The 26,436-nt window shown below is 35.1% G+C and overlaps 1 long non-coding RNA gene across 1 annotated transcript in view; it reads left to right on the top strand.

Moving 5' to 3' along the window:
• The window catches only part of LOC140689764 (uncharacterized), a 100,577-nt gene extending 75,019 nt beyond the window's left edge, over positions 1-25,558 (top strand). The window contains exons 2-3 of the long non-coding RNA XR_012064854.1: positions 25,208-25,305; positions 25,424-25,558. This is a non-coding gene — a long non-coding RNA (uncharacterized lncRNA). The remainder of the gene's footprint in view (positions 1-25,207; positions 25,306-25,423) is intronic.
• The last annotated feature ends 878 nt before the right edge of the window (positions 25,559-26,436 follow it).

The raw sequence follows: 26,436 nt of genomic DNA on the forward strand, positions 1-26,436 counted from the left end.
CATGTACCAGAATGTCCTTCCTTATTAAGTCTGAATAATATTCCGTTGTATGTTCATACCACATTTTGTTTATCCACTCTTCCATAAACAAATACTTGTGTTCCTTTCAACTTTCTCCCATTACAAATAATGCTGCTGCTGTAAGTATGAGTGTATAATATCTCTTCAAAACCCTACTTTCAGTTCCTTTGGGCATATGCCCAGAAGTGGAATTGCTGGATAATACGGTAATTTTATTTTTAATTTTTGAGGAGGTGCCATTCAGTTTTGCATAGTGACACCATTTCACATTCCCACAAACAGTGCGCAATGTTCTAATTTCTCTACATCTTCGCTAACTCTTATTTTCTGTACAACCGCACTTTAAACATTATTTGAGGATAAGGTAATGGAAGAATATGTGACTTCTGGCATCAAAGAGTCTAGGTTCAAATTCTAGATACTGAGTTTACTATGACACTGGGCAACATTTAACTTCCTTGTGTTTCAATTTTGCTATCTGTAAATAAAAATAATGATAGTACATTTGTTGGACATATTTTTGTGAGAGTCAGGTGGGATACTGCATGTATGATACTTTACACAATGTCATTTATTTAGTCCTTGATATACATGAGCTATAATTGTTATTAATTCCCCAACAACACAACTAGCTAATATATTTTGAAGATGAATTTCAGAGATATTGATTAAGTAGTCTAATGACATGGAGCTTATAAATGGTGGAAAAGGGATTCAGACTCAAAGGCTATATCCTTGGTCCACTATGTTACACTGTCTCAATTCTGTAAATGAAGACAAAGTGTCTTTGTTCTTACTGCTGTGACAGAATACCCCTAACTGGGATAGACTGGGTGGCTTAAGGAACAAACTTTTACTTCTCACAATTCTGGAATCTGGAAGTCCAAAATCAAGATGCCAGCAAGGCTGAGATTTTAGTAAAGCCTTTCTTCCTGGCTACAGACAACCATTTTCTCATTGCATTTTCACATGGCAGAGGGAGAGGAAAGGGAGGAGGGGGGGGAGAAGTAGAAGGAGAATATGAGAGAGCCAAACCTAATGCTCTTCCTGTTCTTATAAAGACACTAGATTCCATCTTGGGGACTGCACCGTCATGAGCTAATTATTTTCCAAAGGTCCCACAAATAGATTTCTTCCCTATTGTCCACATCATCCCTTGTATTCAAATCAGTTTATCAAATATTTCTCATTAAGCATACTTTTGTGTATATCATCTTACTACGTTATTAGATTCTTAAAGGTAGGAATCATTTGATATGTTTTTAGTTCCCTGATTCCCTACTTTTGTATGTAACATTGTTACTGATCAATTTGCATTTCATTGTTTGCTAGTAATAGTATTTGACTAGTCCCAGTAAAACACTGATGCTTCTATAAAATTTTCGTGTATTTTTTAAAAGGCCACTTAGTAGATTGTATGTTTATATTCAGAAAGAATGGTTTTATTGATTATCCTACATCTTTCCCCAAACTGACATTAGGAAAGACAAATGTTATTACTTCACTGATGCTTAGAATTATCTACAGAGGCCAAGTTAACTTAGTCATTTAAATAGGTGAGAGACAAAAAGATTGCTTTCCTAAGATTTAGTACAGTGTTCTAATCACTAATCAACACTAAGTTGATCCTCATGTTGAAACTATACCTATTTTGCAATTTTGGAATTTTCCACCTTTTTTTAGACCCATCTGTTGCTGAAATAGTGTTTCTCAAACCTTACTTTTTACATATTGAAATATACATATATTTGACTCTCTGCTATGTTTCGGGCATATATTACTGGATGAGTTCTAAAGTTGGTTGAATCTGGATTAGAATATTAGAAAACCAACTCTAAAAATTCCTAAATGCCTTATCTTTGAAAAGTATACTAAACTTTGATTAATTTTATTTAATTACATGAAAAATGAGAATAATTGTATCCATAGAATTGTGAAGATTTAAAAGGGTAACACATTAAAAAAAATTCATGACAATGCTTACCATACAGTAAGAGCAAAATAAATGTTAGTTATTACAGTTGTAATTATGAATGCTTTGTAATGATATGTTCTCTAAATCTAGATTTCTATAACTGTAGGTTGGATTGCATTAGCATTTTGGGGGCTCTGATTATTTAAATGACCAACAATAATTTTACCCGGACAATAAATTCCTGTAGTTTTGCTACTGCACTACTACTGCTATTGTGACAACTACTGTTATACTGTTAGTGCTACTACTTGATTTTTGTCACAGGGAGGACAACTAACTACCCACACAGAGGCAAAGACAGTATTTGGGAGACAAGCAAGTAACAACCTATCATGGCCCCTATGGAGAGAGGGATGAGAGTTTATGGCAGCTGAGAACACCGCCACACACACACCCCATCTACTATGGGCCATTACGAGTCTTAAGATCAAGCACAGCAGACAGCACAAATGGTGGAGCTCATTCAAGGATGAAAGTGTGAGAAGCAGGAAGTTTTAGCTTCATGAAATAAACATCAAGTTTTTGAAATTTTTTAAAATAAAATTTCATGCCTTTTTTACTTATTAATTTTAAGACTTAGAAATGATAAAGGATTTGTTATAAACATACATAAAATCAAGGCAAGCTATGAATTTAGAAAATAGGTCGATTTCTCAATGATTATTTCCTAATTAAAGGTCTGTACTTCACCAGTAATGTGCAAAAGGTATTTTTTTCCATTGGGGGAAAATATCCAAGTAAAGCTGAAAACCCTCATAAATTGCCTTTTTTTAATGCCTACAGATTAAGCTGTCCCTCAAGCAGTTCTATTCTAAAGAAGAAAGATTGAAAACATCTTTAGTAATGCCAATATTTTACATTAAGAAACATTTGAAGTAATGGTTTAAGATGCAGATTTTAACTTTAGCCAATTGAGCTCCATCAATACATTATCTGATACATTATCCAGAATATTAAATAGGTTGACTCAAAATAAGAAAAAAAATGAATGGGACCTAATTAAACTTACAAACTTTTGCACAGCACAGGAAACCATAAGCAAAACAAAAAGACAACCTATGGAATGGGAGAAAATATTTGCAAAAGATGAGACTTCCATGGGTTAATCCAGAATATATAAACAGCTCATATGACTTAATAAGAAAAAGACAAACAGTCCAATCCAAAAATGGGCAGAAGACCTAAACAAGCAACTATCCAGAGAAGACATGCAAATGGCCAATAGGCACATGAAAAAATGCTCAATATCACTAAATATCAGAGAAATGCAAATCAAAACTACAATGAGGTATCACCTCACACCAGTCAGAATGGCCATCATTCAAAATCCCACGGACAATAAATGCTGGAGAGGGTGTGGAGAAAAGAGAACCCTCCTACACTGTTGGTAGGAATGTAGTTTGGTGCATGCAGCCATTATGGAAAACAGCATGGAGATTCCTCAAAAAACTAAAAATAAACTTAACCTATGATTCAGTAATCCCACTTCTGGGCATATATCCAGAGGGAATTTTAATTCAAAAAGATACATGCACCCCAGTGTTCATAGCAGCACTGTATACAATAGCCAAGACATGACCTAAATGACCATCAACAGATGACTGGATAAAGAAGTTGTGTATATTTATACAATGGAATACTACTCAGCCATAAAAATAAAATAATGCCATTTGCAGCAACACGGATGGACCTGGAGATTGTCATTCTAAGTGAAGTAAGCCAGAAAGAGAAAGAAAATACCATGTGATATCACTCATATGTGGAATCTAAAAAAAAGAAAAAGAAGGTGCTAATGAACTCATCTACAAAACAGAAACAGATTCACATAGTAATCAATCTTACGGTTACTGGGGGAAAAAGAGGGTGGGAAGGAATATATTTGGAAGTTCGAGATGTGCAAATATGAGCTACTATATATGGAAATTGATTAAAAACACTTTTGTATAGCATAGGAAACTATATTCAATATCTTGTAATAAGAATATGAAAATGAATATATGTATGTATATATATACTGGGACAATATGCTATACACCAGAGGTTGACACACTAACTGACTATACTTCAAGGAAGGAAGGAAGGGAGGAAATGGGTATAAATTTTTTCACATTCAGCCACACTAACATATATAAAACTCAAAGATTCACATTTTATAGCTGGTTATATTATTTCTGTTTCTTCAATGAAATGCCAAATTCTATGTCAAAATTTCATAGTCAGTATCATTTAATCACATGTATACAAAATATTTTCCTAATATACAGAGATTCCTAACTAAGTATTAAGAACACAGAACATTTACAACTGAATTGAAGGCTTAAAAAATTTTAAGTATCTATTGAAAATTGGTAAGAATTATTTTAACATCAGATTATATTGCATTTTATTAAAGTGCAATAAAGTTTACATGTTTTCTACTGAGTTTTTGGCTATTCACATATTATTCTGCTAGGAATTATGAAGTCAAAACAAGTTTTTAAAAAGTGATTTTTAAAGTAAAAAAGTTCCACTGGATTAGAGAAAGAACAGCATTTTATAGTTGTAACTTCAGCAGTCACTTGGGATCAAATGCTGAATTCAAAAGGCAGCTGCACAGCACAGATGAACAATTTTGTTCTCCACAATTACCTTGATTGTAGATAATCTGATTTGGACTGCTGTGTGTGTGTGTGTGTGTGTGTGTGTGTGTGTGTGTGTGTGTGTGTCTCTAATCTTATATAAGAGTTGATGCCTTTGGTGGCTGAATTAGGTCAAAATACAAAAGACAAAATAGCTAATAAGTAAGAAACATTATCAAGATTTTAAATCCACAATTGTACTCTATTTCCCCAAACCCAGAGCTTTGATGAAAATTGTTTATTGCATGGCTAAGTTCTTATCTGGAAGACATCTTCTGGGCTTTGAAGATTTTACCATAGTCTTAGAAATAAAAAATTGAGCAAATTGCAGTGCTTTTCTGTAATTTTATAAAACAGGGTGTTTCAAGATAAATTATACCAGTGGACTGTATCTGTCTTGTACCACAAAACACATGTAAAATACCTGTAATTTAGTCATTTCAAGGCATGCATGAAAAAGGTAATAAACACAAACACAGACATCCTAGTTTGCAGACATGCAGACTTCACAAGTTAGAAAGATCTCAGGCTTACTAAATATCAAAGATGAAATCTGTACTGCACACCAAACTACTGAAAATTGCCTTCAAATTTAAGGTGCAATTTGTTTCAAATGGGGTAAAGTTGTAGCTGGAAGAATTGGAGCATACAGAGCTATACCTAGATTTATCATTTTATGTTTACAATACAAACCCACAAACACATACATGCAAACAATAAATGCCCAAAATTATATTCTTTACTATTTTGTTTTTAATGGCTTGACAGTTTTAATATTTGATTTATGTCCAAAACCTTTATTTTAAAGCATATTTTGTCCATTAAAACTTTCTGATTTTCAAATTTTTCTGATTTTTTGGAATGCTTGAAAATTTACTTAGAATAAAATTTTGTTCATGACATTAAATTAGAAAACAATCTTGTTCCTTGTATTAAATCAATTTTAATAATAAAATGTTTCTTTATTAATAAAATAACTATTTTTTTCTCTTCTAATTGATAGTGACTCTGGTCTCATTTTCCTAAGAAAAACATGCAGCCACAGGCAGAAAGGACACCCCCAAAATGTATAAATACAGTAAGACTTTAACTGCAATATTTAGGTTTGACTTAGCCTTCCCATTACAAGATGCTACAATAAAGTAAGTATGAGTATTGCAGTTTTCCTTTTTTTTTTTTTTTAAGAACACACAAATTCTCCTATGCTCACCTGCTTCAGGTTGTGAGTCTGAGGTTTAATAGTATATATACTACTATTGTCCTCACTATTTCAGCAACAGATACCGGTAAATAAGTGGAAAATTTCACAACTGCAATATGAACAGTTTCACTGGGCAACCTGGCGTGCACAGAACATTGAAACCAATCCAAGGAAAACAAACCTTTTGCCTTTTATCTGTTCAAAATGAACTTGGACCTCCCAATTGACCTAAGTTTGAGAATTCAGTCTCAGTGTGATAATAGGACTTGTCCTATCTGTGACAATTTAGGGTCAGACGTAAAATAAATCAGTAAAGCTCATCTTTTGGCGAAAAGTAAAAAGCTACAAGTAGAAATGCACACGCAGGAGTGGAAGAGCCTTTACCTACGAAGTTACAGTGATCGCGGAGGGTGGGACTGGCAGGGTGTCAGAGGACTTCTGGTTAGAGTCAAATTTATAGAGTACTTTTATTTTGTGTTCTTCCTCGTGACCTGGGCTACTTCAAAGGTTCTACCTTTCCTTAAGAGTCTTGTGTTTATTGCCATGATTCTTATGGCAGCCTCAGGGAAGTTCTCTATACTTCCACAAGGCCAGCTTCATGGGCTTGTAACCTGTGATATTGGACAAAGCCTGTCATTCAGAAGGGTTTAATGTCACTTGGTTTAATGTCACTGTGTTGACAATCTTGATAATATAACCTTTGAACTTGTGCTTGTAAATGAAATCCAGTGGGATACTGGAACATGCGGATGAGCAGAGGAGAGGCTCGAATTACCCGTCTGCCTCAGTTCTTGCTGTGTCATTGCATAGTGCATTTTTGATGCCCAGGAGCACGGACACCTTATGGATCCATGATTGTGGGCATAGAAAGGTGATGACGTAGAGAGAAAGGAAAAGAGGGCAACCTATAGTTCCTTTTCCTTTCTGTTTTTCCTCACTCATTGATAGACTGTGTGTGTATCAAGTGAAATAAAACCAGTTAGTTTTGTGCAACTTTTTCACTCTTCTGGTAAGAATGAAATATATATGCAGGCTTGAGCTAAGGAATACAAATTGTGTAATTTTGGTGATTCTCTATATGAGTTAAATGCTCTTATCTTGGCAGTTAAAACTGGCATTCCATAGTATAAAGATGCATGGGAGAATCCATGCTAATAATTTTAACTTCTAATTTATTTTTACTTATAATATCATTAAATAGCAAAATATATTTTGACACGTTGAGAGGGAATATGTGTGGAAGAAAGAAGGGAATTTATATTTTAGCATCTTAATAGTTATTTTCAGGTTTTTTTGAACAAGAGACCCTGCATTTTTACTTTTTACTGGGTTCCACAAATTGCGTAGCAGACCCTGTATTTCTACATATGAACAAAATGTATTGAATATTTACTATGTGTTTACAATAGTGCCAGGCACCTGGGGTGAGGGGTGGGAGGGCAAAGCATTTTGCAAACCTTTCATTTTATCCTCACAATTATGTCATTATGTGGTAATAGGCCTGTTTATCAGATGAAGAAAATGAGATCCAAAGTCACAAAATAGGTGAAAGACAAAGTCAGGATTTAAGCTTACATCTGTCTGGCTCCAATCCCCGTACTCTTTCTACTCTCTATGGTGACCATATAATTAACATTCCAAACTGGGACACTATTGACAGTAAAATGGGATGATATTAGTAAATACTCCCGGACTATTGACCTAGACTGACTGTGTGAAATAAACCAGGATGTGTGACCACTCTAGTTATAAAATTCTTCCTCATATGTAGTTGGCCATTGATTTAGCTTTTGTAATTTCCCCTATATCTGTAGGAGGATAGGTCTTGTTCAGCACCTGGTATGTGCTTCATCAATTACTTACCAAAGAAACAATTCTTTGCTGATTAGATCCTAAATATCATATGGGTAAGATTTTTCCAGAGGTAAAATATTCAAGTAAGTGTAGAAGTTGAAAAATTAAATAGAATTGTTAAGATGTTTCATTTTATTTCATTTAGTTTTATACTTGATAAACTTCAGGTATTATTTCAAACTTAAAATGATATTGGGTTACAAACCAAATGGAAAAATTAAGTGTTTGAGTGTTCAAAAATTTTAGCTAGTATCATCACTTAGAAAGGTTGTCATAGGGTTTTTCTTTTTCCTCTGAGGGATCCAGCTTTACTTGGATATAATGCCAATACAGTACAAAGCCAAGTACAGATTTGTAGATTAGTTGGGGAATTTAATCCACCATGTACAATGGTCTGAAAAATAAAGCTTTGGGGGTATTTATGATTCTTGGATTGTTGAAGAACAAATCACTTGCTTCTTGTCCCATTATGAGTTTTCTTTTTACTAGATTGTTTAGTACTTTGAGACAGCAAGTATCCTGTCATATTTATCAGTGTATAATAACTAGTACAGGCCTCAGGACAAAATCAGAACTTAATAAATGTTTATGAATAATATTGGCTAAAAGAACATTTATGGAAGCTATTGATACAATTCTAAGAGTAACTGTTAAACAACTTTTTAATTAAAATATAATGATTGGGAGGGAAAATTAAGATACTTCCTTGATGATAAAATATGTGATTCTCTTGTTCCAGAGAAGGGAGATAGAAGTTATGTACTCTGCAGGATGGAGCTTATAATATATTTAAAATTGGACACATTTTAAAGAAATTTGGAAGGTCATAAAGGTTTCCTGAGACTTAACAATATTTAAAGTATGGTTCTCCTTACTCATTCTGTTTCTTTATCTTGCCCCAAAATTATTGAATGAGAAAACGTCCTGTCCTTCACTCTGCTGATTACCATTTCTGGGAACATTGACTCTGAGTGCAGGACATACAGAAATGACATCTCACTGCTGGATGTGCTGATTCACTGGCACTAATATGTCATTTTCAGAAGCGTTTCCTCTCACGGATATTTCAGCATGGCACATTCGTGGGTCAAAGGGTAAAAGCAGGTTACCTATGGGTAGAAGCAGATAATGGGCATTTTATTACCCAGACATCTCTCATTTTAAAGCGGCTATTCTCAAGAATTAGACAGATGACCTCCAGTCATGATTTTGATTCCATAAATTGAAATTGGTTGTAATACTGTTCATTGCTCACATGTGATTATGCATGAAGTTAATGTTATGTGATTTTCTATCTGAGGTGATTTCTTAACCTTTTCTCTGCCTCACTCCCGTTAGGTTTACTGTATTCAAGTTTCCACAGAAATCTGCTAAACTCCATAAAACTCCTGAATAAAAATGAGCCACTAAGAAAATAGCTTATATTTCTTTATTTTCAGGATTCAGAATGCTCAAATTCAGTAATTCCATTTTTACAATTAGGCACTTGGCTAGGTGCTGAGTGGTACGCATGGTCCCCACTTAGAAAAAGATAACTAAGTATAATGACAAAGTTACAGTACTTAATAGAACAGCAAACCCTTCTGTAGGGCTTACTTTATGCCCTCTATTGTTCTGAGTTTTCAAATACATTAATTTATGTAAGAAATTTACTGTTTAGGTAAAATAAAACACGGACAAAAGTAATTTATATACAAGTAATTCTGCCCTAAATGCATAAAAACACATTCAAATTTGGAAGGAGAACCATCACCCAGCTACAATCAAGGAAGCGTACAAGTTGTTGCTTATTGGATGTCTCCTGTATGCTACCATGTGCTAGGTATATCAGAAACCTCAAGAAAAGCACGAGACAGACCTATAACTCAAAGAAGTTCAGGGAATAAGATTCATACATAACACATAATTTGAGAGCCAAAGAAGACAAAATATAATTTAAAGTTCCTTTTATTTTTATGTTTTTGTGTTTTAAAGCATTTTATTCCTCTCCTTGAGCTTTTTTTTTAACATTTTTTATTGATTTATAATCATTTTACAATGTTGTGTCAAATTCCAGTGTTCAGCACAATTTTTCAGTCATTCATGGACATATACACACTCATTGTCACATTTTCTCTCTGTGATTTATCATAACATTTTGTGTATATTTCCCTGTGCTATACAGTGTAATCTTGTTTATCTATTCTACAGTTTTGAAATCCCAGTCTATCCCTTCCCACCCTCTACCCCCCTGGTAACCACAAGTCTGTATTCTCTGTCCATGAGTCTATTTCTGTCCTGTATTTATGCTTTGTTTTTGTTTGTTTGTTTTTGTTTTTGTTTTTCAGATTCCACATATGAGCGATCTCATATGGTATTTTTCTTTCTCTTTCTGGCTTACTTCACTTAGAATGACATTCTCTAGGAGCATCCATGTTGCTACAAATGGCATTATGTTGTCAGTTTTTATGGCTGAATAGAATTCCATTGTATAAATATACCACATCTTCTTTATCCAGTCACCTGTTGATGGACATTTAGGCTGTTTCCATGTTTTGGCTATTGTAAATAGTGCTGCTATGAACATTGGAGTGCAGGTGTCATCCTGAAGTAGATTTCCTTCTGGGTACAAGCCCAGGAGTGGGATTCCTGGGTCATATGGTAAGTCTATTCCTAATCTTTTGAGGAATCTCCACACTGTTTTCCACAGTGGCTGCACCAAACTGCATTCCCACCAGCAGTGTAGGAGGGTTCCCCTTTCTCCACAGCCTCTCCAGCATTTGTCATTTGTGGATTTTTGAATGACAGCCTTTCTGAGTGGTGTGAGGTGATACCTCATTGTAGTTTTGATTTGCATTTCTCTGATAATTAGTGATATTGAGCATTTTTTCATGTGCTTTTTGATCATTTGTATGTCTTCCTTGGAGAATTGCTTGTTTAGGTCTTCTGCCCATTTTTGGATTGGGTTGTTTATTTTTTTCTTATTGAGTCGTATGAGCTGCTTATATATTCTGGAGATCAAGCCTTTGTCGGTTTCACTTGCAAAAATTTTCTCCCATTCCGTAGGTTTTCTTCTTGTTTTACTTCTGGTTTCCTTTACTGTGCAGAAGCTTGTAAGTTTCATTAGGTCCCATTTGTTTATTCTTGCTTTTATTTCTTCTAGGAGAAAATTTTTGAAATGTATGTCAGATAATGTTTTGCCTATGTTTTCCTCTAGGATGTTTATTGTATCCTGTCTTATGTTTAAGTCTTTGATCCATTTTGAGTTGATTTTTGTATATGGTGTAAGGGAGTGTTCTAGCTTCATTGTTTTACATGCTGCTGTCCAGTTTTCCCAACACCATTTGCTGAAGAGACTGTCTTTATTCCATTGTATATTCTTGCCTCCTTTGTCGAAGATGAGTTGACCAAAAGTTTGTGGGTTCATTTCTGGGCTCTCTATTCTGTTCCATTGGTCCATATGTCTGTTTTGGTACCAATACCATGCTGTCTTGATGACTGTAGCTCTATAGTATTGTCTGAAGTCTGGGAGAGTTATTCCTCCAGCCTCTTTCTTTCTCTGCAGTAATGCTTTGGCAATTCTAGGTCTTTGATGGTTCCATATAAATTTTATTATGATTTGTTCTAGTTCTGTGAAATATGTCCTGGGTAATTGGATAGGAATTGCATTAAATCTGTAGATTGCCTTGGGCAGTGTGACCATTTTAACAATATTGATTCTTCCAATCCAGGAGCCTGGAATATCTTTCCATTTTTTAAAGTCTTCTTTAATTTCCTTCATCAATGGTTTATAGTTTTCTGTGTATGATTCTTTCACCTCCTTGGTTAGATTTATTCCCATATATTTTATTACTTTGGGTGCTATTTTAAAGGGGATTGTTTCTTTACTTTCTTTTTGTGTTGATTTATCGTTAGTGTAAAGAAAGGCAACTGATTTTTGAACGTTAATTTTGTAACCTGCTACCTTGCTGAATTCTTCAATCAGCTCTAGTAGCTTTTGTGTGGACCTTTTAGGGTTTTCTATATATAGTAACATGTCATCAGCATATAATGACACTTTTACCTCTTCTTTTCCAATTTGGATCCCTTTTATTTCTTTCTTTTGCCTAACTGCTGTGGCTAGGACTTCCAGGACTATGCTGAATAGGAGGGGTGATAGTGGGCATCCTTGTCTTGTCCCAGATTTTAGTGGGAAGCTTTTGAGTTTTTCACCGTTGAGAACTATGCTGGCTGTAGGTTTGTCATATATAGCTTTTATTATGTTGAGATATGTTCCTTCTATACCCACTTTGGCGAGAGTTTTTATCATTAATGAGTGTTGAATTTTATCAAATGCTTTTTCTGCATCGATTGAGATGATCATGTGGTTTTTGTCCTTTCTCTTGTTGATGTGATGTATTACACTGATTGATTTGCATATGTTGAACCAGCCTTGTGTCCCTGGGATGAACCCCACTTGGTCATGATGTATAATCTTTTTTATGTGTTGTTGGATTCTATTTGCTAAAATTTTGGTGAGGATTTTGGCATCTATGTTCATCAGTGATACTGGCCTATAATTCTGTTTTTTTGTAGTGTCTTTGCCTGGTTTTGGTATCAGGGTGATGGTGGCTTCATAGAATGAGTTTGGGAGTATTCCCTCCTTTTCAATCTTCTGGAAGAGTTTGAGAAGGACTGGTATGAGTTCTTCTTTGTATATTTGGTAGAATTCCCCGGTGAAGCCATCCAGTCCTGGACTTTTATTTGTAGGGAGGTTTTTAATTGCTATTTCTATTTCCTTTCTAGTGGTCGGATTGTTCAAGTGTTCCGTTTCTTCTTGATTCAGTTTTGGTGGACAGTATGTTTCCAGAAACTTGTCCATCTCCTCTAGGTTATCCAGTTTGGTTCCATATAATTTTTCATAATATTCTCTTATGATATTCTGTATTTCTATTTTGTTTGTTGTAATTTCTCCATTTTCCTTTCTTATTTTGCTAATTTGTGCTCTCTCTTTTTTCTTCTTTGTGAGTTTGGCCAGAGGTTTGTCGATTTTATTTACTTTTTCAAAAAACCAGCTTTTGGTTTGGTTGATTTTTTCTATGGTCTTGTTAATCTCTATTGTATTTAATTCCTCTCTGATCTTTATTATTTCCTTCCTTCTGCTGCTTTTTGGGGCTTTTTGTTCTTCTTTTTCTAATTCATTCAGGTGGTGGGTTAACTTGTTTATTTGAGATTGTTCTTCTTTTTTGAGGAAGGCCTGTATCACTATAAACTTCCCTCTTAGCACTGCCTTTGCTGTGTCCCATAGATTTTGAGTGGTTGTGCTTTCATTATCATTTGTCTCAAGGTATTTTTTAATTTCAGCTTTGATTTCCTCATTGATCCTTTGTTTTTTCAATAACATAATGTTTAATCTCCATGCTTTTCTTTTTTTCTCCTTTGTTTCTCTGTTGTTGATTTCCAGTTTTATGGCATTGTGGTCAGTAAAGATGCTTGAGATAATTTCTATCTTCTTAAAATTGTTGAGGTTTCTTTTGTGCCCAAGTACATGATTGATCCTGGAAAATGTTCCATGTGCACTTGAAAAGAATGTATATCCTATTTTTTGGGGGTGTAATGCTCTGAAAATATCCACCAAATCTAGTTTTTCTATTGTAGTATTTAATTTCTCTGTTGCCTTGTTTATTTTCTGTCTGGAAGATCTGTCTAGTGATGTTAATGCCGTGTTAAAATCTCCAACTATGATTGTATTCCCATCAATATCCCCCTTTATCTCTGTTAGTAATTCTTGTATGTACTCAGGTGCTCCTATATTGGGTGCATATATATTAACGACTGTAATATCTTCATCTTGTATCACTCCTTTAATCATTATAAAATGTCCTTCTTTATCTTTCTTTATGTCCTTTGTTTTAAAGTCTATTTTGTCTGAAATCAGTACTGCAACACCTGCTTTTTTGGCTTTTCCATTTGCATGGAATATCCTTTTCCATCCTTTCACTCTCAATCTATATGTGTCCTTCTCCCTAAAGTGGGTCTCTTGTATGCAGCATATTGAAGGTTCTTGCTTTATTATCCAGTCTGCCACTCTGTGTCTTTTGACTGGAACATTTAGTCCATTAACATTTACAGTAATTAATGATAGATGTGTGTTTATTGCCATTTTGAACTTATCTTTGCAGTTGAATTGGTATATCCTCTTTGTTCCTTTCTTCTTCCTTTTGTGGTTTGGTAATTTTCCTTTGTATTATCATGGATTTTATTTAATTTTTGTGACTCCCTTGTAAATTTTTGACTTGTTACCCTTTTTTGTAAATCTATTAACCCATTACTATAACTTTTTATTAAACTGATAGTAACATGATCTCAAACCCATCCTACTGTTAAAAAAAATTTAAAAAAGAAAGAAAAAAAAATACTCTGTATTTTCCTGCCTCCCTCTCCCACTCTCAGCGATTTGTATGTTTTCTTTATTTGTAATTCATGAGTTATCACCTTTCCAGTTGTGAGTTTCTCATTTCTGTAGCATCCTGCTGCTTTTCTATTTAGAATAGCCCTTTCAATATTTCTTTTAGCGTGGGTTTAGTGTTGCTAAACTCCTGCAGCTTTTTTTTTCTCTGTGAAACTCTTTATTTCTCCTTCTATCCTAAAGGATAGCCTTGCTGGATAAAGTATCCTAGGCTGCAGCTTTTTCTCATTCAGGGCTTTGAATATATCTTGCCACTCCCTTCTGGCCTGTAGTGTTTGTGTAGAGAAATCAGCTGAGAGCCTTATGGGGGTTCCCTTGTAATTCACTCTTTGCTTTTCTCTTGCTGCCTTTAGAATCATTTCTTTATCCTTGACTCTGGCCATCTTGATTATGATATGTCTTGGTGTGGGTCTATTTGGATTCTTCCTGTTTGGGACCCTCTGAGCTTCCTGTGCTTGGATATCTGATTCCTTCTTTAAGTTTGGGAAGTTTTCAGTCATGATTTCTTCAAAAACCTTTTCAATCCCCTTTGATCCTTCTTCTCCTTCTGGGACCCCTATTATGCGAAGATTGGGATGCTTTATATTATCCCATAGGTCCCTTATGCTATTTTCATTATTTTTTATTTGCTTATCTTGTAGTTCTTCTGAATGGGTGCTTTCTATTGCCCTGTCTTCTAGATCACTAATTCGTTCCTCTGCGTTATCTAGTCGGCTTTGCACAGCTATTAGATCATTGCTCATTTCTTTCAATGAGTTTACCCATTCTACTTGGCTCTTCTTTATAGCTTCAATTTCATTTTTGACATATTTTATATCTCTAAACACTATCTCTTTTAATTCCTTCAGCAATTTGATCACTCCTTTTTTGAAATCTTGATCTAGTAGGCTATCGATGTCTATTTCATTGATCTTTCTTTCAGGGGATTCCTCTTTTTCTTTTAATTGGGAAAGGTTTCTCTGCTTCTTCATCTTGCTCATACCTCTCTGGCACTGTGGTTTATGGAGTATCAGTTGTCTATTTTGGATCTTAAGGATTTTATCTATCTAATGCCTATTTAGGAATAGAACTTAGGAAAAAAAGAAAAAAAAAGAGAGAGAGAAAGATTTTTAAAAGAACGGAGAAAGAGAGTTTGAAAACAGTGTATAATGAATAATAGAAGAGCGAGTTGAAGCAGTGTATTAATTGGGTTGAGACGTCCTTTTAAAACCTTTAAAAAAAAAAGAAAAGGGGTGGGGAGATGAATAGATGTATTTGAAACCTGTGTCTAATGAATAACAGGACATCAAAACCCAAGAGAAATAGAAATGAATTAAGAAGTAAAAATTAAGAGAGTAATAGAAAATAGAACAGGTAAAAACAGATTTAAAAAAAAAAGGGGGGTTGTCGGTGTTCTCCTGGAGTCTGTGTGCTTTTAATGTGAAGTCTTTCTGTCTTCGTCCTGTTTTGGAAGCTCAGCTTGTTTTCAGAGGCCCTCCATTGGCGCCCTCTTCTGTGCTGCTCCCAGCACCTGTCGGCAAGCAGATCGCGCCTCCTCCTAACACGGGGTCTGATGCAGCTCTCCTCTGCTGCGGGCGGGCGGGTCACTGCCCCTCCGGATGCCGCAGTCAGATGTTGCAGACTGGCCAGGCAGGAGGGCGGGTTGTGCCCCTTCCCAGCACCTCGGTCAGGGGCTGTGTTCCTGCCCGACAGGCGAGGGGCCGCTCTCCCTCTGCCTGCGCCGCAGGTAGCTCTGCTGCTCTGTGAGGCTGCGCGCTCCGCCCTGGTCGCGCTCCGCAGGTGGGCTCTGGGAAGACCGAGGGACAGCCTCGTCCCTGCTCCGAGCCAAAACCCAGCTCCTTGTTTGTCTTTGTGGAGCAAGTTCTCTGAGGGACCAGGATGGAAGGATCCTATCTGCCCCAGGCTGTAGGCCCGTCTCAGTCTGGCCTTTGAGGCTGCTAAGCCCTTCGGTGCGGATGCAGGTTTCACTCCCGCCCCCACCTGGGTGCTCAGTGCCGGAGAATATGGCGGCTGTGCCTGAGCCCCGCCTCTCTTCCCCTGAAAAGTTTCCGCGGGTTTTCAGAGATGGGGGTATGCACCCTTCCCCGAGAGCACATCAACCTTGCTGTTTTATGGAGGGCCCAGGTGGTTCTGCCCTGTGCACCCACAGCCACAGCGCCCAGCCCCTTGCGGTCCCCCGGAGTTGCCTCCGTGCAGCCGCCCCCGTCCTCCGCCCGGCTTGTGCAGCCTGGCCCTGCCCGCCGCTGCCGGCCCGCGTCTCAGGCTGGGTGTCAGGGGGACGCTCTGTGCCCGTTTAACTTAGTTCTGTCAGACAAGGGCTGCTCTGTACAGATCCGAGCCTCGGAGGCTCCCCCTCCGTCCCGCTGGCCTCTCAGTTGGAGAGGGGAGACCCAGCGAGCGAGCGCCAGTCCTCCCCTGCCGCTCCCTCCCAGGGGGACCCGTCCCGCGCTGCTTTGCCCTTTGTTCCCTCCTCCCTCCCTTTCTCCTACCAGATTTCTGGCGTCTTTATCTTTCGAAGAGGGCGACGTTCTGTCGGAGTTCCACAGGTGCTCTGGTTGGCTGAGTGGGTCTGTAGATGTGGGTCTTGGTGTATTTGTGGGAGAGGGTGACTTACGAGCGTCCTTCTACTCTGTCATCTTCCGGAAGTCTCCTCCTCTCCTTGAGCTTATAAAATAGGTATAGTTATTTTATTTAACAGCAAACATTGAAACTGAAGAATGAATCTTCCTGATTCAAAGGACATGCCAGTTTAAATAGAATACCCAAAACAACTAGTAAATGCAGTTAACACTTACTGAATACTTACTATGTATCATACACTGAAACTGAAAACAACACTATGATATAGGCATATTTCCCAGAAACCAGAACTTAAAGAAGTTACACAGTTTGTCCAAAGTAGTGTAGTTTTAACAGCGGGACTGACATTGAACCAGGCTGAACTACTTGAGAGGTCTCCCTCATGACCAACTTGCAATTCTCTATGTTGATGTTGTCTAAATGAAAATGAAGACAGAACATAGTGGCCCTGCAGTCACCCAGTGAAAGTGATGGCTCTGTGTTGCTGGAAACAAGACGAGCAACATGGAGGAAGGGCTACAATTCTAAACAGTAAAATAATTCCTAAAACTTTGTCTTGCACACTGATCCCCATCATCTAGCAACCTAAATACCCCTTTCATTCAGAAACCTTCCCTTGTATAATTATCCGTTGTCATCATTATGAACTAAGCACCCTAAATTTCTGTTTATGGCATTCTTTAACTATATTAAACTATAGTCGATTTATAATATTGTGTTAATTTCTGGTGTACAGCATAGTGATTCATTTATATACATATCTTCCTTTTCATATTCTTTTTCATTATAGGCCATTACAAGGTATTAAATAGAGTTCCCTGTGCTATACAGTAGGACCTTGTTGTTTGTTTATTTTATATATAGTAGGTAGTATCTGTGAATCTTGAATTCCCAGTTTATCCCTCCACACCTCTTTACCTCCTGATCACCATAAGTTTGTTTTCTAGCTCTGTGAGTCTGTCTCTGTTTTATAAATAAGTTCATTTGTGTCCTTTTTTATTTTTTCAAAATTCCACGTATGAGTGATATTATATGGTATTTTTCTTCCTCTTTCTGGCTTACTTCATTAGTATGAGAATCTTCAGGTCCATCTATGTTGCTGCATTTTATATGGTACTTTTAAAAAGAGTGGACTTCCTATCAAATGCAAGTGGAAAGACTGGTCTAAAGATTATCAACTAATTAGGTTATTAGAACCTTGATGATTCTTGTGCATGAAGTTTGTTAGCAGATTTTTCTTGCTTATGGAAATAAGAAAATAACCACAATTTTGAAGGTCCATCAAGAATATGAATTAAATTCCCACTTTGGTGGTCCATCAACAATGTTACCTAAGACTTGATTCTATGAAGGAAAATATGATAGTCCATAGTGGTGAGAGGAATGATATGTGGGTTATTGTGTAGCATCAGGAAAATTAATACAATTCAGAAGTATAATTCCTCTTTAAATGAAATGGGTACGGTAACAGTATTTACTTTATAGAATCATAGTATTTATATTTTTATTAAATGAGATAGCTTGATTAAAGTAATTTGAAATTACTGCCTCATAGTAAGCATATGAAATATGGTATTCTTATAAGAAGGCTTTACACTTTTATATAAATGTGGTACCTTACATAACAAAGTTAGCAATTAATCTTGCCCAGAGTTGACAAGGTCCTAATAACATCATAATAAATAAAAATCTCATGGAAGTGGAGATTGGTTTGCATACTAATTTATAATAGAAAACATTGACTTCCATGCCAGCTATGCTATTTATGTCACCAAGGTCTGTAAATGACAATTGAAAGCAAATTTGATTTGTTGCTTTGCCATTAGATGTTAAGCCATATTTGGGCAAGAATTGATTATCAGCATATCCTCTGCAAGTAGCTCCATGATTAGCATCAATACTGTTTTTTGAAAGAATGACTAGAATAAGTTTAATGTAACTCAGATAAAAATAAGGTAGTCTGTGAGATCAGTACTGCATTCAAAAGAACGACTAGTTCAATATCTAGAAAAACAATTTAAATTGCACAACCTACAGCATAATATCAAAATACCCTCCTGTTTTCTCTTGGCAGTTGCTAAAAGAAATTCTCTTTTTCCTACCTTCTCATTATAAATTCTTGCTCAAACTACTAACCTTAATGCTTTCCCTCTTAGTCTCCTGTTTCCTAACTCTTGTCCCATTCTTTCACCTTCTTGAGTTATCTTGTCTTTCAAGAGCTGCTCTTTAATACTTTTAGTAGGAGAGATCGCTATAATACTAATTTTTTGTCTCTGTTAGATAACTGTTATCTGCCACAAATCAGAGAACCATTTGTATTTTTTGCCACTCAGAAGTCCTCTACGGCCAAGCTGCTCCTTCCCCTTCTCCTCTTTTCCTTCTTTCTTCTCCTCCTCCTCCAGGATAGAGTTGGATTCCTCCCAGACGTGAGTGGGGAAATTGTGCAATTCATTTTACAGGTTTCTATCGTGACATAACCCAGCCAAAGCAGATGTTGGGGAATTTGAACTCTCATTGCAGCAGACATATCTGAAGATGGGGATAGTGCTTTCTGAACTCAGTAGAACTGATACTATGCAAAGAAAAATAGAAAGCGTGAAACAATCTCTTTTATCACGAATGAAGTTGGTTACTAAGTATCTCTCTTTTTACAACTGAATAAAGTAAGAACCTTTACATAATAATGCACAAAATTTCTAGGAAGTCCCAGTTTGTAATTTAGTCACTCTTACATCATCTGGGGTTTTCCTGTAGCGTTATGATATTAGCATCCCAACTTAAAATAATTCCTTTGTGATCAGTGTTGTCCCTCAATTAAAAACATACAAATAAAGGAGTGCAATTTCTAATTCAAAATGGTTCTAAGCTTATCGTTTAGTTAACTTTGAACAACAGCATTTATTGTTGCCTGTTCCAACCTTGATTGTTGATATCTGATAAAAGGAGAGTGAATTGGGTCTACGTTCACTTTGGGTCCTTGAGTACTTGCACATTTTAAGTCCATGATTCCCTCTGATACTCTCATTCTGAGAGTCTCCATGAGAGCATCTTTCTTTTCATCCTCTCTAACTGGCTTTAGTAATATTTGGTGTATCAACTCCACTGCTGATGACTTCCAAGCCCCATAAAAATTATTGGCCATTCAAGTCCCTTAACTTACCTGAATTCTGTGCTTTTGTTTTTTATTATTTTACTTTTGTTTTCGTTCTCAAAACAGTGTCCCATCACTGTACATGATGTGTTACAAATCCTTGAAACAAATTACTTAGAACAATAATTTACCCTGAAATGCAGTTGTAAATATCATTTGATACTCTCCAGAAACTCTCCACCGTAAAAAATACTTTTTCTAGGTGGCCAAACTGTCTATTAAAAAACTCAAGTTCTTGGGGAAAATAATTATGGTCTATAAGGTTCTTATGGTGGTATAAAATGAACCCATGGTTGACTGATCAGTGAAGTATATATAATATAATCACTAGAGCTATCATTAAAAATGCAAAAAGTTCAAGTAAAAATCCAACAAAAGTGATAGAATTAATTGCTAAAACAGTTAATCAACCCAAGGGAAAACAGAAAAGGACCAAGCAAACACACAAAAAAGTGAGACAAAAAACAAATAGCAAAGTGATTGATAAACTTAATCTGAGCCACGTTAAATATAATTGAATATAATTGAAAGCAATATTACAATAAAAATCAGGGTTGTAAAAATGAACTGAAAGAAATATTAAGCAAACACCCATGTGCATCTAATACATCAAACAAAGTAGACTTCACCAGTAGTAAAGAGAGTCATTTCATAATAGAAGGTCATGAGCTCATCAAAATGATAATAATCCTACATAAGTATGTACATAATGATAGAACTTCAAAAATACTTGATGCAGTCCTTGAAGATTATAGTTATAAACAGACAAATCTACAATTATGATTAAGATATTAACACTCTTCTTTCAGTAACTGATGGAATAGCATGTAGAAGTAAATGTATAAAAGATTTGTGTATCTATATACACACACACACTATAGTATCCTAGATGTATTGTATGTATATCTATATATGTATATGTGTATATGTAACATATATAGATATGTTTATATGTATAGTATATTTATACTTACATCTAAATAGGTGTATTCTTATGTCCATAATAGGTATATTCTTATATCTATAACCAATATATATTTATATCTATATATGGATATAATATATTTAATATATAATATAAATATAAATTACATAATATATTAAATATATAATATAAGTATAAATGATATATTATATATAATATGAATATAAATATATAAATATATAATATAAATATAGATATGAATATAGATACAAATATAGATATAAGTATATATACTTGTGTTAACTTGTTTGAGGGTTTTTGTTAACTGTTAATTAAAGGAAACTTAGTTACAGTAAGTTAATTAATTATTATGGTGTTCATAAATCTTGTCTTTATCTTTAAGAAAAAGTTAATATATTAAATATGTATATATATATGTGTGTGTATAGATATCTATATCTATCTATCCATCCGTCTATAGAGGAAGATAAAGAGACAGAGACAATTTTCTTAGACTACAATGGAATTAAATTAGAAAATCATACCTAAAATACCTAGAAACCCTCAAATATTTGAAAAATAAGCAATATGGTTCTAGATAATATGTATGAAAGACCAGAAATCACAAAGGCAATTAATTGGGCAGTGTTTCAAAATAAAAGATAAAGAAAATCCAATATTTCAGACTTGTGAGATGCATGAAAATTTTTTTCTTAAAGAGAAATTTGTTTATTTAAATTCTTTTATTATAGAAGAAAGATCTCAAATAAATTATGCGGCTACTCACCTTAGGTAGCAAAAAATAAATAAAAGAAGAGCAAATATAAAACAAAGTAAGTTGAAGAAAGAAAAAAATGAATATAAATTAATGAAATATGAAACAAAAAACAACAGAGAAATTAAGGCATATGTTAATTCTTAACAGATAAACTAAATTGATAAATTCCTAGCTAGACTGATTTTAAGAGAGAGAGAGAGAGAGAGAGAGAGAGAGAGAGAGAGAAATATACAATACCAGTAATAGGAATGCCGGAAAAGGTAACACTAACAATTGTTAGTAACATTAAATCGATTAAAAGGGAATATAATAAACAGCATTATGCCAACAATTTGACAACTGAAAAAATGGACAAATTTCTTAAAAGACTAAAATTACCAAAACTCACATGAGATTAAATGTAAAATCTGAATGGCTCTATATCTACAAATAAAATTGAATTTGTAGCTTAAAATATTCCCCTGAAGTATCTTCAGGCCTGGATTATTTTGCTGATGATGTTTATCAAATATTGATGAAAGAAACAATGTCAATCTTACACAGACTGTTTTAGAAAAGAACAGATGAGAGAACATTCTCTGGTACTTTATGACACCAGCAAAACCTTGATAGTAAAACCTGACAGAGAACTGACAAAGAGAGATAATTACAGATAACATATTTTATGAGCAGAGATAAAAAAAATACTTAATAAAACCTTTGTAAGTCAAATCTGGCAACATAAATAAAGGATACTAACTCCTGACAAGTGGGTTTTATTCCAGAAATGCAAGTTAGGTTTATCTTGTGAAGAAGAATTAGTAAAAAATCAACAAATTAATAGACAACTTGAGAAAAATATATGATTGTCTCAAAATGTGCCAAAAAATCACCTGACAGAATTTAATATGCATTCATAATAATAGTAATAATAATAATTCCCAATAACTTAGAAACAGAAGGGAATTTGATCAAATAAAGTACATCCATGAAAAAACTTTAGTTAACATGATACTGAGAGATCAGGAAGAAGCCAAGGATATTTGACCTTACCAGCTGTATTCAACATTGTCCTGGAAGTCCTAGCCGGATCTGCAAGTCAAAAGAAAGAAAAAGCCTAAAAGTAGGACAGGAGGTGAGCTCTTCCTTAACTCACAAAATCCTACAAAGCAATCACAACCGTAACTACTGAAATTGATAAAATATGTAGGAAGATCAGAGAATCATGGTCGGTGCAGAAATGCCAACCGCATTCCGTATATTAGCAACATAACAACTGTAAAGGGAATTTGAAATACTGTTTACAATAGTGTCAGAACCTTAAAATACTTAAGGATAGATTTATCAAACTATGCACAGGACCTCTGCATTGACAACTAGAAAAAACTACAGAACAAATTCGATTAAGTCCTAAATAAATGGACAAATATATTATGACAAGGTATGGGAAGATTCAATATTGTTAAGATAGTTTTCCCCCAAATTATGTACACGTTCAGAGTAATCTGAGTCAGAATTCTACTGGGCTTTTAATTTTGCAGAACTTGACAAGCTAAATTTCTAATTTGCATAGATTTATATAAAAGCTCAAAGAACCTGCAGTAGTCAAAAATATCTTAAAAAGGACAAATTTAGAAGTTGTACACAATCTGATTTTAGAATTTAGTATGTAGTTACCATAATCAAAATACCATAGTATTGGCATAAGGGTATAAAATATATCAATGGAACAGAATAGAGAACCCAGAAATAGACCTAAATACAAACATTATCAATTGACTTCTAAAAAAGCACTAATGTAATTCAGTGTGGAAAAGGAAACATTCTCATCAAAAGATGCTAAAACAACTGCCTATTGTCTGGGAAAAAGTAAACCTAGACCAATATCTTACTGCATAAACAAAAAGTAGTCTGAGACAAATTGTGACTCTAAATCTAAAAGGTAAAAATAAAAAAGTTTTTATATAGAAATAGATCTTTGCTACATATTATAGAAGAAATACATAATACAGGGCATCAAAAACAGTAAAACACAAAAGAAAGTAATTGACAAATTGGGCTGACTCAAAATTAAAAATTTCCGCTCATTAAAGGACCATTAACAGAATAAAAAGTCATGCCATGAGACTGAGAAATTAGACGCAATACATAAATCTGAGAAATATTTGTGTCCAAAATAGATAACCCCTACAAATCTGTAATAAAAAGTTAAAATCCCAATATAAAAATGGGCAAAACAAATAGCTATTTCACAAAAAAAGATACAATGATGACCGATAAAGGAAATAGTGCTCTCATCATTCTTTGCCATCAAGGAAATACAAAATTTTTTAACATTCTGTTATACATTGTGATATCACTGTATACTAAATGGTAAAAATTTAGAAGAGTGACAGATCCAACCTTGGCAAGGATGAGGAGGAATTTTGGATCTCTCACATGTGATTGGTGGTGATGTGAAGTGCTTAGCAGTAATGTAAATCACTTGGCATATCTTTATAAAATTAAATTGGCAACTACTCCATGACCCATCTATTTTATTCTTAGGTCTTTTCCAAAATTGAAAGGGAAACATGGGCCCTCCAAAAGATTTGTATAAAAATATTCATAGCAGTGTTATCTAATTAGCTCCAAACTTGAAATTATATAGTCATATAATTCAATGTCTATAAAAAGATATCAACTAATGATATATATATATATATACATATATATATATATCCCAACAATCTGACTGAGAAAAAAGAAGACAGGCACAAAACCACCTACTGTATAATTCACTTTATATAAAGTTCTGAGATAAGCAGTTGCAGAAATCAATTATAGACATAAGAACTATGATGAAAATGTCTGGGATAGGTGGAAGTTTTCTATATCTTGATTTGGGCTTTGGTTATACGAATGTATACTTTTGTCAAAACTCATTAAACTCTACTCAAAATCTACATTTTGTGAGTTATACCTCAATAAAATATCACTAGAAAAATTATTGTTTAATAAGTTTTACAATTCTATATCGAAATCTTCCAAGGGGATCCAAAGAATAACATAATAACATTAAGGATCTTTTCCACTCATCCATATACCTTAACTCCTCAAAGCAGTTAAAAAATGTCTTGTCATTTTCCCAGATTTTGCTAAGTCAAAATTCCACCATGTACTCTTCTTTCCTCCCTTTGAAAAATTCTTGTTCCCTATTCCTATTTTTCTGATGTTATTTTTATCCATACGCAGCTCTGTGATCTTTTTTATGGTAATTAATTTAGTCTTTCTTAAGTCGCACAACAAAAGCCCATGCCTATAATTTTGTTCAAACAGCCGAGAGATCTTTCTCTACAGAAAACTGAGTCAGGAGAATGGCTTGGATGTTACATTCAAGCACAGATACAATAGAATCAAAATGTTTGTTAAATATTTTGTCAGAATAACAGATGTTTAATGAATATAATGGTTAGTGGCATTAGGCTCAGATCAACCATAAGCATGAGTTAAAGGCTGATAAGATTCCAAGATGGCACCCAAAGCTTTCTCCAGAGTTTTGGACAAGGTGTGGCTGCACACCACCAATATTTATCTGTGTGATTCTTATTTTTCTAAATCTTATGACTGAAACAACCCTTTGGAGACGGATATTTTCTTTTTGATTTTTTTTTTTTTTGGTCATGTTCTGAGTATTCATTTTGTATCATTTCCCCCAGGTCTATCACTGGTCTTTACAATGAAAAGAAGAAAAAGGCTTCCGTCAGTAGATGAAGCCCAGCAAGTGCACGATTTGGTGAACAGCGACATCGCAATGGTAAGTGCAGACCTGTACCCAGGTACAAGGTACCTGTGGGTTATGTGCTAAATTTCACCGTGTCTTTTGTGTACAGACTACAAAGACATTCATAGGGACTGTGTCTTTTATCTTTCAGGAACATGTCTTTTTTCTTCTATGCTCATACTGATGTGCTACGTTTCTTTATGCCCTGTGTATCAATTTGAATTCTTGGTTGCAAATAAGAGAAATAAGCTAGTGGAAGTAGAATATTTCTGTTTGTTCAAAGTAATGGCTGCACTTCTGGTTAAAAAGATACATGTGTATATATCATTTCTGCTAATTTATTTACATGAGGCTAAATGAAATTCATGTCCTTGTACCAAATGGATCTTTCCCTTTACTACCTTGCCTTGGCTGATTTGGAGTAGCTTTTGCTTTAAAAGGGAAGATCCAAGCTTCTCCCTTTCTCTGTCTCTGAGGAGGACTTAGTAAGACTTTAAATGCTCCCCTGCAGCACCCTTTCCTAAGATAACATTGTTGTGATTCTAAATGGTAATGGAAATAAAGATTATTATTTACTTAGATATTTCATCATTTCACACATTTAAATGATTTTTCTATGTAAATATTTAAGTTTTCCTCTTCTTTCTTAAAAGAGTATGAATTTTCTCCTTGTCAGAATTCAATGTCTAACTATACCAAACTTTATTTAAAAAAATCAAAATCTCAAGAAGTTTAATGTCATTTAAAGTCAAAGCTGGAGGGCTGCTTGTGGGAGTTTCTACAGATCAGGCTTGCTCATGCTTCAGATGTGGGGCAGGGATGTATCTGTTGACTCTGCTGCTGGCGTGGATTGGGCAGCAATGTCCTGGATGTGGAACTGGAGGTGGGTCCCTGTTCTGTTTCTGTTGCTGCACTGGACCAGATTTGTCACTGGCCCAGGTGTGGGGCAAGGGATGGGCCTCTGTCCTGGCTTTGCTGCTATAGCCAACTGGATCCTCTGTGCCCTGGGGTGGGGGGGACCATGAAATGGGTCTCCCAGCTAGGTTTCTTTCCTGGCCTTTTCACAAAAGAGAGCAGGATTTTTTGTTTGTGTGTTTGTTTTGGTCTATAAACATTGGTGCTTGCAGGTTGTAGGCCACTCTGGTGCTCAGTTGATCTATGGGA

This window comes from Vicugna pacos, chromosome 3 (assembly GCF_048564905.1).
Source record: "Vicugna pacos chromosome 3, VicPac4, whole genome shotgun sequence".
NCBI lineage: Eukaryota > Metazoa > Chordata > Mammalia > Artiodactyla > Camelidae > Vicugna > Vicugna pacos.